Genomic DNA, 12,247 nt, shown 5'->3' with positions numbered 1-12,247 from the left:
AGCTGGTGGGAAAACTTTCCACTAAAAAGTTTGAGAACATCCACAGAGTACCATTGCTCAAGAGGACTTTGGAATAAAATAGTCTTTTGTATGAATTTACCATATTTAATTTGCATTCCCCAAATGATTGGGCATTTAATTTTTTTCTAAAATGAGAGTCTATGTCAACCACACTGGCCTAATCAATATTTATAATTATTTTACCCAATAACTGGAAAATGCACATTCTTTTCAAGTGCGAGTGCTAGGCTCATCAAGAGAGGCCAAACGCTGGGCCATTAAAGAAGATCTCTCTATAAATTTCAACTGAGTGAAATCCTACAGAGTATATTCTCTGGACACAATGGAATTAGATTAATAACATATCTAGAATAATTTCAACTACTGGGAAATGAAGTAACACATTTATACATAACCCATAGGCCAAAGACAAATCATAGTGGATATTAGAAAATATTTCAAATGGAATGATAAATTTAAAGTCTAAAGAAATTCAAGTGGAAGAATCTTTTAACATCATACTCAGGTAAGAGCAGTGATTGAACCCACATAAGGTTTGTATAGCACTTCACAGTTTACATGTATTCTGACATTTCGTCTGAACAACCACTGCACAGATGTTAATATACATAGACAAAACATTAAATATCTCCACATTGTCAAGCAGTCATAAAGAGGCCTGTTGGTCGGTTGTTTGATTTATGGAGAAGTGATCTTGATGGCTATTCTGACTTCTAGCCTGGCCCCATGCTCTCTCCCAATCAGCCTCTGCTCTCTCTGCCCCTGAGTCTGTTGCTCTGCTTGTAATGCATAAGAACATTCAAGAACATGTATGCATGGACCTATGTCTGCCTCTTTGTTGAATAATGTAAACCCTCTGCTCCTCAGAAATGGCCAGCAGGCATCAATAGTCTCATGTGGTTAGTGGCTCCATGTTAGAGGGACCAAGTACAGAACAATTCCATCATCATGGAAAGCCCTATTGGACAGCACTGAAATTTTATCTCTCGATAGATAATTCATTGCAAGTCTGGTGCTTTGCCATGGCAGGAGGAGTGTGCTGTTTGAACATAGTTGGTACTGAAAACTTAATTCCACTTAAAATAGTGTCCAAAATTTTATAGAAAGTGCTAAAGAAAGGGTTTGATATTAAAAGAAGGCTGAGACATAAAAGGGGGAAATCACAAAAATAAATATATTTTGTGTATTTCTTTTAACTTAGGTTAAGCAGTAGTTTTGCACTAGTTATTAGAGCAGGCCATGAATAAATCAAAGCTAACTTTTTTGTGCATGTAGTTATAAAGAATTAGGTGTGATACAACATTCTTTAAGTCACATTTGACTTCTGTAGCATGATTGTAAAAGGGCTAATATTTTTTTTAATTGAGGGCTTCCCCAGTTTTTCCCAATGACTCCTTTCAATGTTTGATCTCTAAATTGTTCACCTCTGAAGTTCATATTTGATCAAAATCCTGTTCTTATTTCTCTTCTTTGCTTGGTATTCCTGTGAATTTCTCATTTATGAGATTTTGGAGGGTCTTGGTTCAAAAAGTTTATCAATATCACATTTAGTGACATCATAAAATCTAGCATCTTTTGCAACACTTTAAATTTCCCTTGGCAATTGTTTGTAATATATTTACATGATTTTATTCAATGTCATCCATCACATGATTGAGAGTAGAAGATAATGTTAACCAAGGAGGAATGTTTGATTCAGAATTAATCTTATATGTCATCATAGTGACTTCTATAATTGTGGGGACATGAATCATTAATACACAGAAAACAAGGATCTCTCCCCTTCCTCACTGCAACTATTTCAATACTAAACATTCAAAACAAAAGAAATATGTAATTTAGCTAAATGTTACATTAAATATTTAATTAACTATTGTCCTATAAAAATCAAATGAATGTCATCTCAGGAGTCAAACATATGGCCAGGACGGCTTGCACTCACCAATATCCACCTTCTCCTCTTCTTGTTAGGCACAACATCCTCCAGGCCCCCTTTGCAATTAAGTGGAGCCATGTGACTAGTTCTCACCAATGGGATGTGAGTAGTGTGATGTAGGTCACTTCTGAGCTAAAGTAGTGAAGAACAGGTGAATATTGTCCATGTTGTCTTGCTTCCCTCATTTGCCATCCAAGTGCAAAGGACCCAGTAGAGGTCTCCCAGTCTCTAGGGAATGATGGTCCTCTCCCTTAAGAAACAGACCTCTAAGGGATAAAGCACTGAAAATTTAGGGGGTTTTGTTAGAGCAATTAGTCTAACTTGAATAGTATCCTGGGTCAATCCAAACACTGAGTTAGTGTATCTATATGGTATTTCTATTAAATGCATTAAATGTGTCCTGGAACTTGGCAGATTTTGAACAGTTACAACGATCCCTGTAAAAAGATGTGTTGAATCCTTACTCTATGTTTAGCAGAGAACTGAACATGGCAAAAATATCTAGAGAGGAGAAGCTAGAAGGAGAGAATAAATAGTTCACCCACCAACATTTCCTTCCTGGATCATTGCTAAAGCCACTCACCACTCTTCCTGAGACTATAATGGCCTGAAGGGGATGTCCACAATCCATCCTCTGAGCCACAGTGCAGTGATTATCTCCAAAGAACTAATCTGATTGCTTAATCTTCACTTTAAGATCCTTCAGATGCCCCAACTCCCTTTGTTTTTGAGATAATGTCCAAATCCTTAATCATGGTATACAAGGGTCTCCCGTCATGATCTGGCCTCTGTTTGGCTCTCCAGCCCCTTCACTCTGTACTCCAGTTGTATTAGGAGCCATTTGCAATTCCCTGTCCAAACCAGACTCTTGGGAACCTCAATGCCTTTACATATTCTATTCACCCTGTCTACATTCTTCTCCTACTCACTGTGGTAGGCCTGAAAACTTTTGTGACTATTCCATTGTTTACTGTTATGGACAGAATGTTTGTATCCATGCCCCATCCCAAATTCATATATTGAAATCTAACCCCCAGTGAGATGGTGTTTGGAGGTGGGGCCTCTGGGAGGTAACTGGATCATGAAGATGGAGCCCTCATGACTAGGATTAGTGTCCTTACAAGAAGAAGCCAGAGAACTAACTTGCTGTCCTTCTGCCATGCAAGTGTACAAGAAGTCAGCAGGCTGCCACCTAGAAGAATCCAGAATATGCTGGCACTCTGATCACAGACATCCAGTATACAGAACTGTGAGAAATAAATGTCTGTTGTTTATAAGCTACACAGTTTATGGTACTTTGTTATAGCAGCCCATATTGACTAAGACACGTGGCCATACCTCACTTCAAAGGTGCAAAATGCAGGATTTCTGTGAGCCCAGAAAAAAGAGAAAATAGATTGGTGAACACATGATCGTTCTTTTGGTTCTCAAATGTGGCTTTTGTTTTCCTTCCCACCGGAGAACATGGTCCTTCCCCAAGGGAGATAACTTAAATCTCCTTTTAATAATCATTACAGCCAGCTCAATTCCAGGACCACAGGTGATGGCAGAGACCACTCCATCGAGAGGCCTCATGATGCAATGACCTATTATCTAAAATGACAAGTTATCTGCCAAGTTCCATGGCACACATTATACAACGGTCTGGCAGAAACCAAATAAACCTATTTGTAAAAGGCAATACTGCGAGACACACACATATCCAGTGTGAGATCCCGCTAGGCAGGCATCAGCTCCTCTCCTGCGAGTACCCTAAGGATGGGGGTGTACCTTCACAGACCTGATTCCGCGGCCTGAGAGCAGTTTCTTTGCCCGTGTTTCCATGTGCTCCAGTCTGCTCTCAGAGAGTCCTTTCCTTGTCCCTAAACCTCCATGGCCACACCCAGAGTGCACAGCAAGTATGTCTTCCTGGGAGAGCCACATCTTTCATAGGCAGATAGGCAGATTCTAGCTGGTGCAGCGGGCAGGTCTCTAAGGTTGTATTGTTCTGTATGGTTCTGCTTTTGTTTTGTTTTGTTTCTCTCAGCACATATTTACTAAGCTTATACTCTGTGTGAGACCCTGTGCTGGGCACTGGGTACAGCTATTTAAAAACAGGCCAAAAAAGGTCCCTCTTTGCAGTATCTTACATTCTAGTGAAGGAGACAGACTGAAGATTGTTTTGAAGTTCAAACAACCCAAACTTTTCCAGTCCTGGCTCACAACTTCTTTGGCAATGCAAGTGCTTCAAAAATGTAGTACACTCACGTCATTACATAGTTCTGATCCTAAACATAGATCTCAAATACGTTTTTTGTTAGTTTGTGTCCTAGCCCCCATGTCTTTCTCTTTAGCTAATGGCAGCTACTTTGAGGCCATGGAGAACAATAGGCTCAGGTGGGAAGAAAGTACAGCTACTTATCTTTGTCTCTGGCTGAATCACTTTGTTTAGTTATGAAATATTCCTGGAACTTTCTCAATCAAAGTCTCTTCCATCTTTGATTCCTTTGATCTCCTTTGATATTTGCTCTGAAACCAGCCATTTTTTGCTTAAGTCTATTGCGATTTTGTAAAATCTTGTGAAAAATCCATCTACAGTTGTCAACACACAAACATACTGACTCTTCCATCCACTTTCTATCCACTTGTTCTCAAAATTGGGTCCCCACACCAGCAACATCTGCACTACCTGGAAAGCTATTAGAAATGCAAATTCGTACCCCAGACCTGCAGAGTCCAGGAATATGAGTTTTTACATGCCCTCCAAGGTGAGTCGGATGCACAGTGAGGCTGAGAACCATTGCTCTAGAGCTACAGGGATGGGCTTTCCATGTATGACAGGTGGAAACTCATCTGGTTGGTGGTACCATCACACAAAATCACACAGAGAAAAAGAGGCAATCAATGATTACATTAAGGTGATGACTTTTGGATACTGAGAAAATCAACATGGTTTTTCCTAATCAAAATTTTTCAGGTAAGAATTTCAGGCTTTTTGAAGATAAACCTATTCTTCCGTGGTTTCTGTGCATGCAATTGGCATTATGGTTCACTTTAGATGACATCATTGTTAGGTGCTCCTCTTTCCTTTGGGGAGCCTTCTCTTCCCCACTTTACTGTCAATCACGGGATTTCACACCTTTGGTTACAAGGGAAGGTGTATGACTCACGTGAAACTGAATCTGGTAATACACCCATCTGACATTAGCAATTATTATGTGACTCAGGGACAGTCAGTTTGAATCCAATCAGAGCCAGTAACTAGGTGACACTTGGCACCAAAGGCCACAGTTGTCTGCTCATTTGTTGAGAAGCCTGAGCATAAAACCAGCCTGGCTCTTCTCAGTATCCTGCATTAGTCAGGGCAAGAAACTGCCTGTTGTAACACACAAACCTCAAATTTCAGTGCCTTAACACAAACAAAGGTTATTTCTTGCTAGTGCAAGAGCCAGGGGGAATGTTTTGGGATAGCAGAGTAGCCTTCCACAGTTTTTCAGAGACCTAGGTCCCTACCATCCTGTGCCTTTCATTATCCTCTTAACCTTGGAGTCTACAGCTTAGTCCCCTGTATCTGTTCGGCAGAGGGATGAGAAAGTGTGTAAATGATTGGGTGTGGGAAGTGTTCATAGACAAGATCTAGAAATAACACACATCACTGTCTTTCATGATCCACTTATCCAGAACACAGCCAGATGGCCAATCATAGTGCAAGATAGGCCAGGGAAGATAGGCCAGGAAAGTGCAAGATAGGCCATGACTTCCTATGTACCAGGAAGTCAGGGGAAAAATATTTGTCAACCCATAGCAGTCTATGCCACATACCCCACTCTCTGTGGTTGTTCCAAGCAGTAAACATGTGACCCAAGGCAGCCAGTCAGAGTTCTTTCGTGGCATTTACATATACTGAAATGGGGATGTAAAAAGTCCCGTCTTAATCTGAAGGTTATTAGCCAGGGTAAGCCTGCACTGGCTTGTACAGCAGTGTTCTCTTCTACCTCTTCCAAAAGAAAGAAACAGAGCCCAACACAGAAAGAATCTGTGCCAAAGTACTAAGTGAGTCTTGGCCACTTTGTTTTGAGGCCTGCATGAGTCACCTTATAGGTGAACTCCAAACTTACCTTTTCTAGTGACCTGAGTCCATAAGGTCCCTTTTCTCTCAAGCAATTTTGACTCCTGATATACAGAGCCTTGGTGAAATGTTTGACTGCTTTCCTGATACAGCTTATCAAGTCCTAGAAATGCATCTATAATATCTCTACTAGAGGAGAAATGGAGGTACAAGGCAGCCTTAGTCCAGTCTGAAGCAAGTATGTATTTCTTAGTCTTTTTTGTATATTTCTTGATAGTTTGAAAACACATGCATGTGTTATATAGATAACTTTAAAAATGGAAACATAAGAAGCATAAGATATTTAAAAATCAGTATCCAGTTTGCCACTAAGTCTTATAAAAGTTCTTCTGCTATTAGTGATTTTGGTAGCTCACCCAGACACCTGCCTGATGCAAGTGTTAGGTGCCCACAGTTCTCAGATGCACCCTTCTCAGGAGAATTGCTCTTAGCCTCTGGGAGCCACTTCACCTGGAATAGTCTGCATGGTTGTGCCTTTTCCTGTGAAAAGCCCCCAGTCAGTGTCTGCTAAGGTGGTAGATAAGCCCAACCCCCTTGTAAGACAAGCAGCATGTGACAGCATTCATGCTCTAGAGCTCCCCATAGGATCAGGGTACCTCAGGTAAAGCTGATTCTATCTAGCTTCTTTCCTGGAACTATTTCTGGTTTCTCCTGAGAATATTTCAGATTCTGCTTCTAGGGAACCTGACTTAAAGCATCACCTTTAGCCCCTTCATATTCCATATCCATTTCTTCCTTTCAATTTTGATCGAAACTACCTTCATCTTCCTGCCTCTCAAGATGTGCATCTCAAGCCGTTCCTGTCCAGAATGACCAATTTCCCTGCATAACACTCTTACTAATCATACTTTGAAGAACTGTACTCTGTTTAAGGGGTTCTATAGTACCTACCTGAATATTCATTCCCATCTCCCACCCAGTCCAGGTTTCTAAAGCACTCTGCTTTGCTCCATATTCTGCTTTCACTATAGTTAAGTACGTGCATGCCTGTTCCTTGAGAAGACAGTTTATCTTTCATCCATGTCTCCCAAAAGTATTTTTTTTATTTTTCCCTCAGGATACAAACCAAAAATACACACTGGTAAGGATGCCTTAGCTACAGCCCTAAGGTCCCTTAAATCCCCTCCGCTTATAGCAGGGCTAGCACAAGAGCTCAGAGTAGAGCAGAATAATCAGGTGATGAATTCACCTCAAGTGGCTATGGAGAATGTGGGGTCAAAGAGGACATGGAAAAGAGTCAATTAGAGGGAAGCCCTGATTTGCAGAAGCCTAACAATATGTTCATGGACAGAGAAGGCTTTTATCATATAGGAAAATGAAAGCCAGGTCTTCCCCTGTGTCAGTCAGGTGGCAGAAACATGGTGGCAGTAGGCAGTGCATTCGCTCAATGGTCAGGTCCTGATCAGGGTTAGGTTCTACATCTCAAAGCTGGTGAGGCCAGCTGGGTACATCAGATGCTGGTACAGTGCCCAGTCTTCTTCTTCCTGGATTTTCAGGGTATAATATAAAGTAGGAAACAAGTATCCATGAAAAGGTGCCATCTTGGGTTAGTAGTCATAAAAGGAAGCATAAATCAATTGGGTATAGAACTGTGACTGTGTCTGGACTTCCAATGCCCCATCAAGCAGGGACAAGAGGCAAATGAAAGAGGGTCCTTGGAAATTCTCTAGCATATTCCCAGTAGTGACTAATCAGGGCACTGGTATTTGGACATGGGCTGGGCAATTTTATATCACTTTTTGAAACATTATCTTGACCTGGAAGTCTAATATTACCTCACAGCTATGCCTTTGACTGTAAGATACACCATTACATTACTTCATGCACCTTTAAGGGAAGAAGAAACATTTGCAGTGAGACTTTAACACATCATTGGTTATTAGTTACATTCTAATTTCACAGACATTGAAATCTGAAAATATATGTATCTTACAACCAATATTGCAGGAGTATCTAGATATTGATTAAGAAATCTGACTTTGGGAGAAATGTTTGGTAGAAATAGTGATGTCAGCAACATAGAAGAGTAAGTAGTCCCTCTATTGTGTCCCCATCTCAACAACAAAAATTTGCCACCCACCCATGAACAAAAACACCTTTAGGGAGCTGTGGGATCCAGCACAATATGCCAAAGATCTGTGTATTGGGTAATAGGCATAGATATCATGGTCTCAGCTGTGGACCCTGCAGTGCTCCATGAACCAGCTCCAGCCCTTCTTGGTCATAGTTTGGGAGCCCTTGAAACACACTGTCTCAAACAGTCACTCACAGATGAAAGAGCCTTTGTGGAAGTCCAGGTTTTCAGTGGAGAATTCCAGTGCACCATTGAAGCCAAAAAATATGAGCTTGGACACATTGAAGAGGGTAAGAAGGATAACTTTTACTTTATCCACATCACCATTCCCTTCATGGTGGCACAGCCCAGGATCAAGAGATATCTCAATGTGTAATTTCTCCCACAGGAGGAAAGTGAGAGCCATAAGTGAACACTCAACTTTCCCAGCAATGTGGGCACTGCCAAAGTGGCCCATGTCTCTCTCAGCCCTTACAGAAGCAGTGATGACTTAATCATGACTGGGGAACAGGGAATGGCTGAGAGCAGCAAATAAGGTTCTTGGATAGCATTAAAGGAAAGGGACATAGTTGCAACAAACTGCATCCTGGATTCCGTCAAGAAGCCCACTGAGTCACTCAAAGAACCTTACTCACAGATACCCCAAACTAAGCCCATGAGTGACCCCAGATGCTGCACCCATACACATCTCCACCCTGAGGCCAGTTCTCTGTCTGCACTCTGGATGGCAGTGATGAGAGCGAGCTTTGGCAGATGGCTAGTGAGCATGTTCAGAAAGCCAGCCCAAATATGTGGGAAAGGAGAGATCACAAACTTGACTTTTAGTGCCACCAATGGGAAAGCAAAAGAGAGGCTGTCAGCACCTGGCCTGGTATGTTGCAGGATAAAGAGAAGGCATACAAGCCACAAGAGGGAGCAAGAAGCATGGAGCAGACATATCCATAGAAGGCCTGGGAAAGCCTCAGAATCCCTAGCAGAGTTGATGGAACGTATTTCTTTTCCAAAAGCAGATATCAAAGACTGGAGGAGGTAACTATTTCAAATGTGGTGACAGCAATGCAAAACTCAAGGAAAACAAAAAATCAAGGAAGCATGACACCATCAAGGGACCACAGTAATTTTCCAGTTGCAAATCCCAAAGACACAGAGATTTGCAATTCACCTGATAAATAATTCAAAATAGCTGTCTTAAAGAAGCTCATAGAGCTACAAGTAAACAACAAGAATTCAACAAAATCAAGAAAATAATATATGAACAAAATGAAAGTTTGGCAAAGATATAGAAAGCATAGAAAATAACTAAAAGAAATTCTGGAGCTGAAGAATACAAAGAGTTTAATGCAAAATGTAATAGAGAGAATGTCAACAGCAGAATAGACTAAAAACAAGTTTGAATCAGTGACAGGAATTTTGAAATAACCCAATTAAAAGAGAACAAAAAGAAACGTGGGAAGGAAACGAACATGGTCTATAGGACACTATCAAATGAGCAAAGATAAGAATCATTAGAATTGTAGAAAATGAAGAAAAGAGAAGAGGGAAGAAAACATATTAAAAGAGGTAATAGCTGAGAACTTCCCAAACCTGGGGAGAGATTTGGACATCCAAGTTCACAAAGCTAATAGCTCCCACACTACTATCTCAGTTCAAAACAAAGTTCTCCAAGGTATACTGTAATGAAACTGCCAAAAAACAAAAGACAAAGAGAAAATCCTAAAAACAGCAAGAGAGAAAAGATGGTAGCCTCCAAAGGCTATCAATGGATTTCTCAGCAGAAGCCCCATAGGCCAGAAGACAGCTGGAATGACATATTGAGTGTTGAAAGAAAAAAATATTGTTAGCCAAAAGTACTCTATCCAACAAAGTTATCCTTCAGAAATGAAGGAGAGATCATTTTCCCATACAAACCAAAAGCTGAGGGAATTTGTCACCACAGACCTGCCTTACTAGAAATGCTAAAAGAAATTCAAGCTGAAATGAAAAGATGCTAAGATGAAAACACAAAAATAAGCAGCACACTGGTAAATGTAAATAGTCAGATTTAGAAAACTCTAATTCTATAGTTACTGGTGTTTAGTATCTTAACTATAGTAAAAAGGTTAAAGGAAAGGGTATTATAATAATGATAGCTATTATAAATTTTTAATGAATGTACAATAGTAAAGGAAATAAACTGTGACAGCAAAAACATAAATGGAGGGGAGTAAAAGGGTAGAGCTTTGTATGCAATTGAAATAGGTTGCCATCAGCCTAAAATAGGCTGTTTTAAAATAGGTAAAATGTTTTAAATAAGCCTCATGGTAACCACAAAGAAAAATCCTATAGTAGATTCACAAAAGGTAAGGAGAGGGGTATCAGTGCACACCATGAAGGAAAATCACTAATTCACAATGGTAGGAAAAAAAGGGGAGGGTGAGGTGAGAAATACTGGAACTGAAAAACAGAGAACAATAAGACAGCCAGAAAGCAGCTAATAAGATGGCATTAGTAAGTCCTTATGTATTTAAAATTATTCTATAAGTAAATGGATTGAATTCACAAATAAAAAAGCACAGAGCTCGATGAGAAAAATACATGAGCTGACTTTGTGTTAACTACATTCCAGCTTTAAGGACATATTAGACTCAAAATGAAGGAATGGAGAAGGATATTCCATGCAAGTGGAAACCAAAATAAAATAGGGGTAATCATGCTTATATCAGCCAAAATAGTCTTTAAGCCAAAATTGGTAACAAGAGACAAAAAAGGTAATTATATAATTATAAAGGGGCCAATTCATCAAGAAGATATAATAATCATGAAATATATATATGCAACATTGGAGCACTTAAATATATTAAGAAAATACAAACAAATCTACAGGAAGAAATAAGACAAAAAAACAATAATAGTAGAGGACTTCAATATCCCACTTTCAGCAATGGATAGGTCATCCAGACAGAAAATTAGCAAGGAAACTTTGGACTGAGCCATACATTAGACCAAACAGACCTAACAAACATTTATAGAATATTCTTTCAAGTGGAAGGAAAATCCACAATCTTCTCAAATGCACATGGAACATTCTCCAAGACAGATCATAAAATAGGTCACAAAACAAGTCTTAACAAATTTAAGAAGAAAGTATTTTTTTCTGACCATAATGGTATGAAAGTAGAAGTCAGTAACAAGGAGAAGGCTGGAAAATTACAAACATATGGAAACTAAATAGAATATTACTGAATAACCAATGGGTCAAAGAATAAATCAAAAGAGAAATTTAAAAAATATTGAAACAAATGAAAATGGAAATACAACACACCAAAACTTATGGACTACTGCAAAAGCAGTTCTTAGCAGAAAATTTATAGTGCTAAATGCATATATTAAGAAAAAGAAAAATCCCAAATAAGCAACCTAACTTACATCTCAACTAGAAAAAAACCAAAACTATACCCCAAGTTAGCAAAAGGAAGCAAATAACAAAGATAAGAGCAGAATAAATAAAATAGAGACCAGATGAGCAATAGAAAAGATCAATGAAACCTGCAGCTGTTATTCTTTTTTTTAATAAGATAAACAAAATAGATAAAATTTAGCTAGGTTAACTCAGAAAAACAGGGGACTCAAATAAATGAAATCAGAAATGAAAGAGGAGACACTATAGCTGCTACAACAGATATACATGGGATCATACAGAGACTGCTATGGGTAATTATATGCAAACAAATTGGATAGCCCAGAAGAAACTGATAAATTCCTAGAAACAACTTACCCATATAATTACATGCAACAAATTGGATAACCCAGAAGAAACTGATAAATTCCCAGAAGCATACAACTTTATGAATACTGATTCATAAAGAAATAGAAAATCTGAACAAAACAATTATAAATAAGGAGATTGAATCAGTACTCAACATCCTCCCGACATACAAAATCTCAGGACCAGATGGTTTCATTGGTGAATTCTACCAGACATTTAGAGAAGAATTAACAGCAATCTGAAAACTCTTCCAAAAAACTGAAGAAGAGGGAGTACTCCCAAATTCATTTTAAGGGGCCAGAATTACCCTGACACTAAAGCCAGATAACAACAGTATAAGCAAAGAAAACTATAAACCAATAT

This window comes from Manis pentadactyla, chromosome 5, assembly GCF_030020395.1.
Source record: "Manis pentadactyla isolate mManPen7 chromosome 5, mManPen7.hap1, whole genome shotgun sequence".
NCBI lineage: Eukaryota > Metazoa > Chordata > Mammalia > Pholidota > Manidae > Manis > Manis pentadactyla.
The sequence above is the reverse complement of the archived record's forward strand: the minus strand, read 5'-3'. Positions refer to the sequence as shown.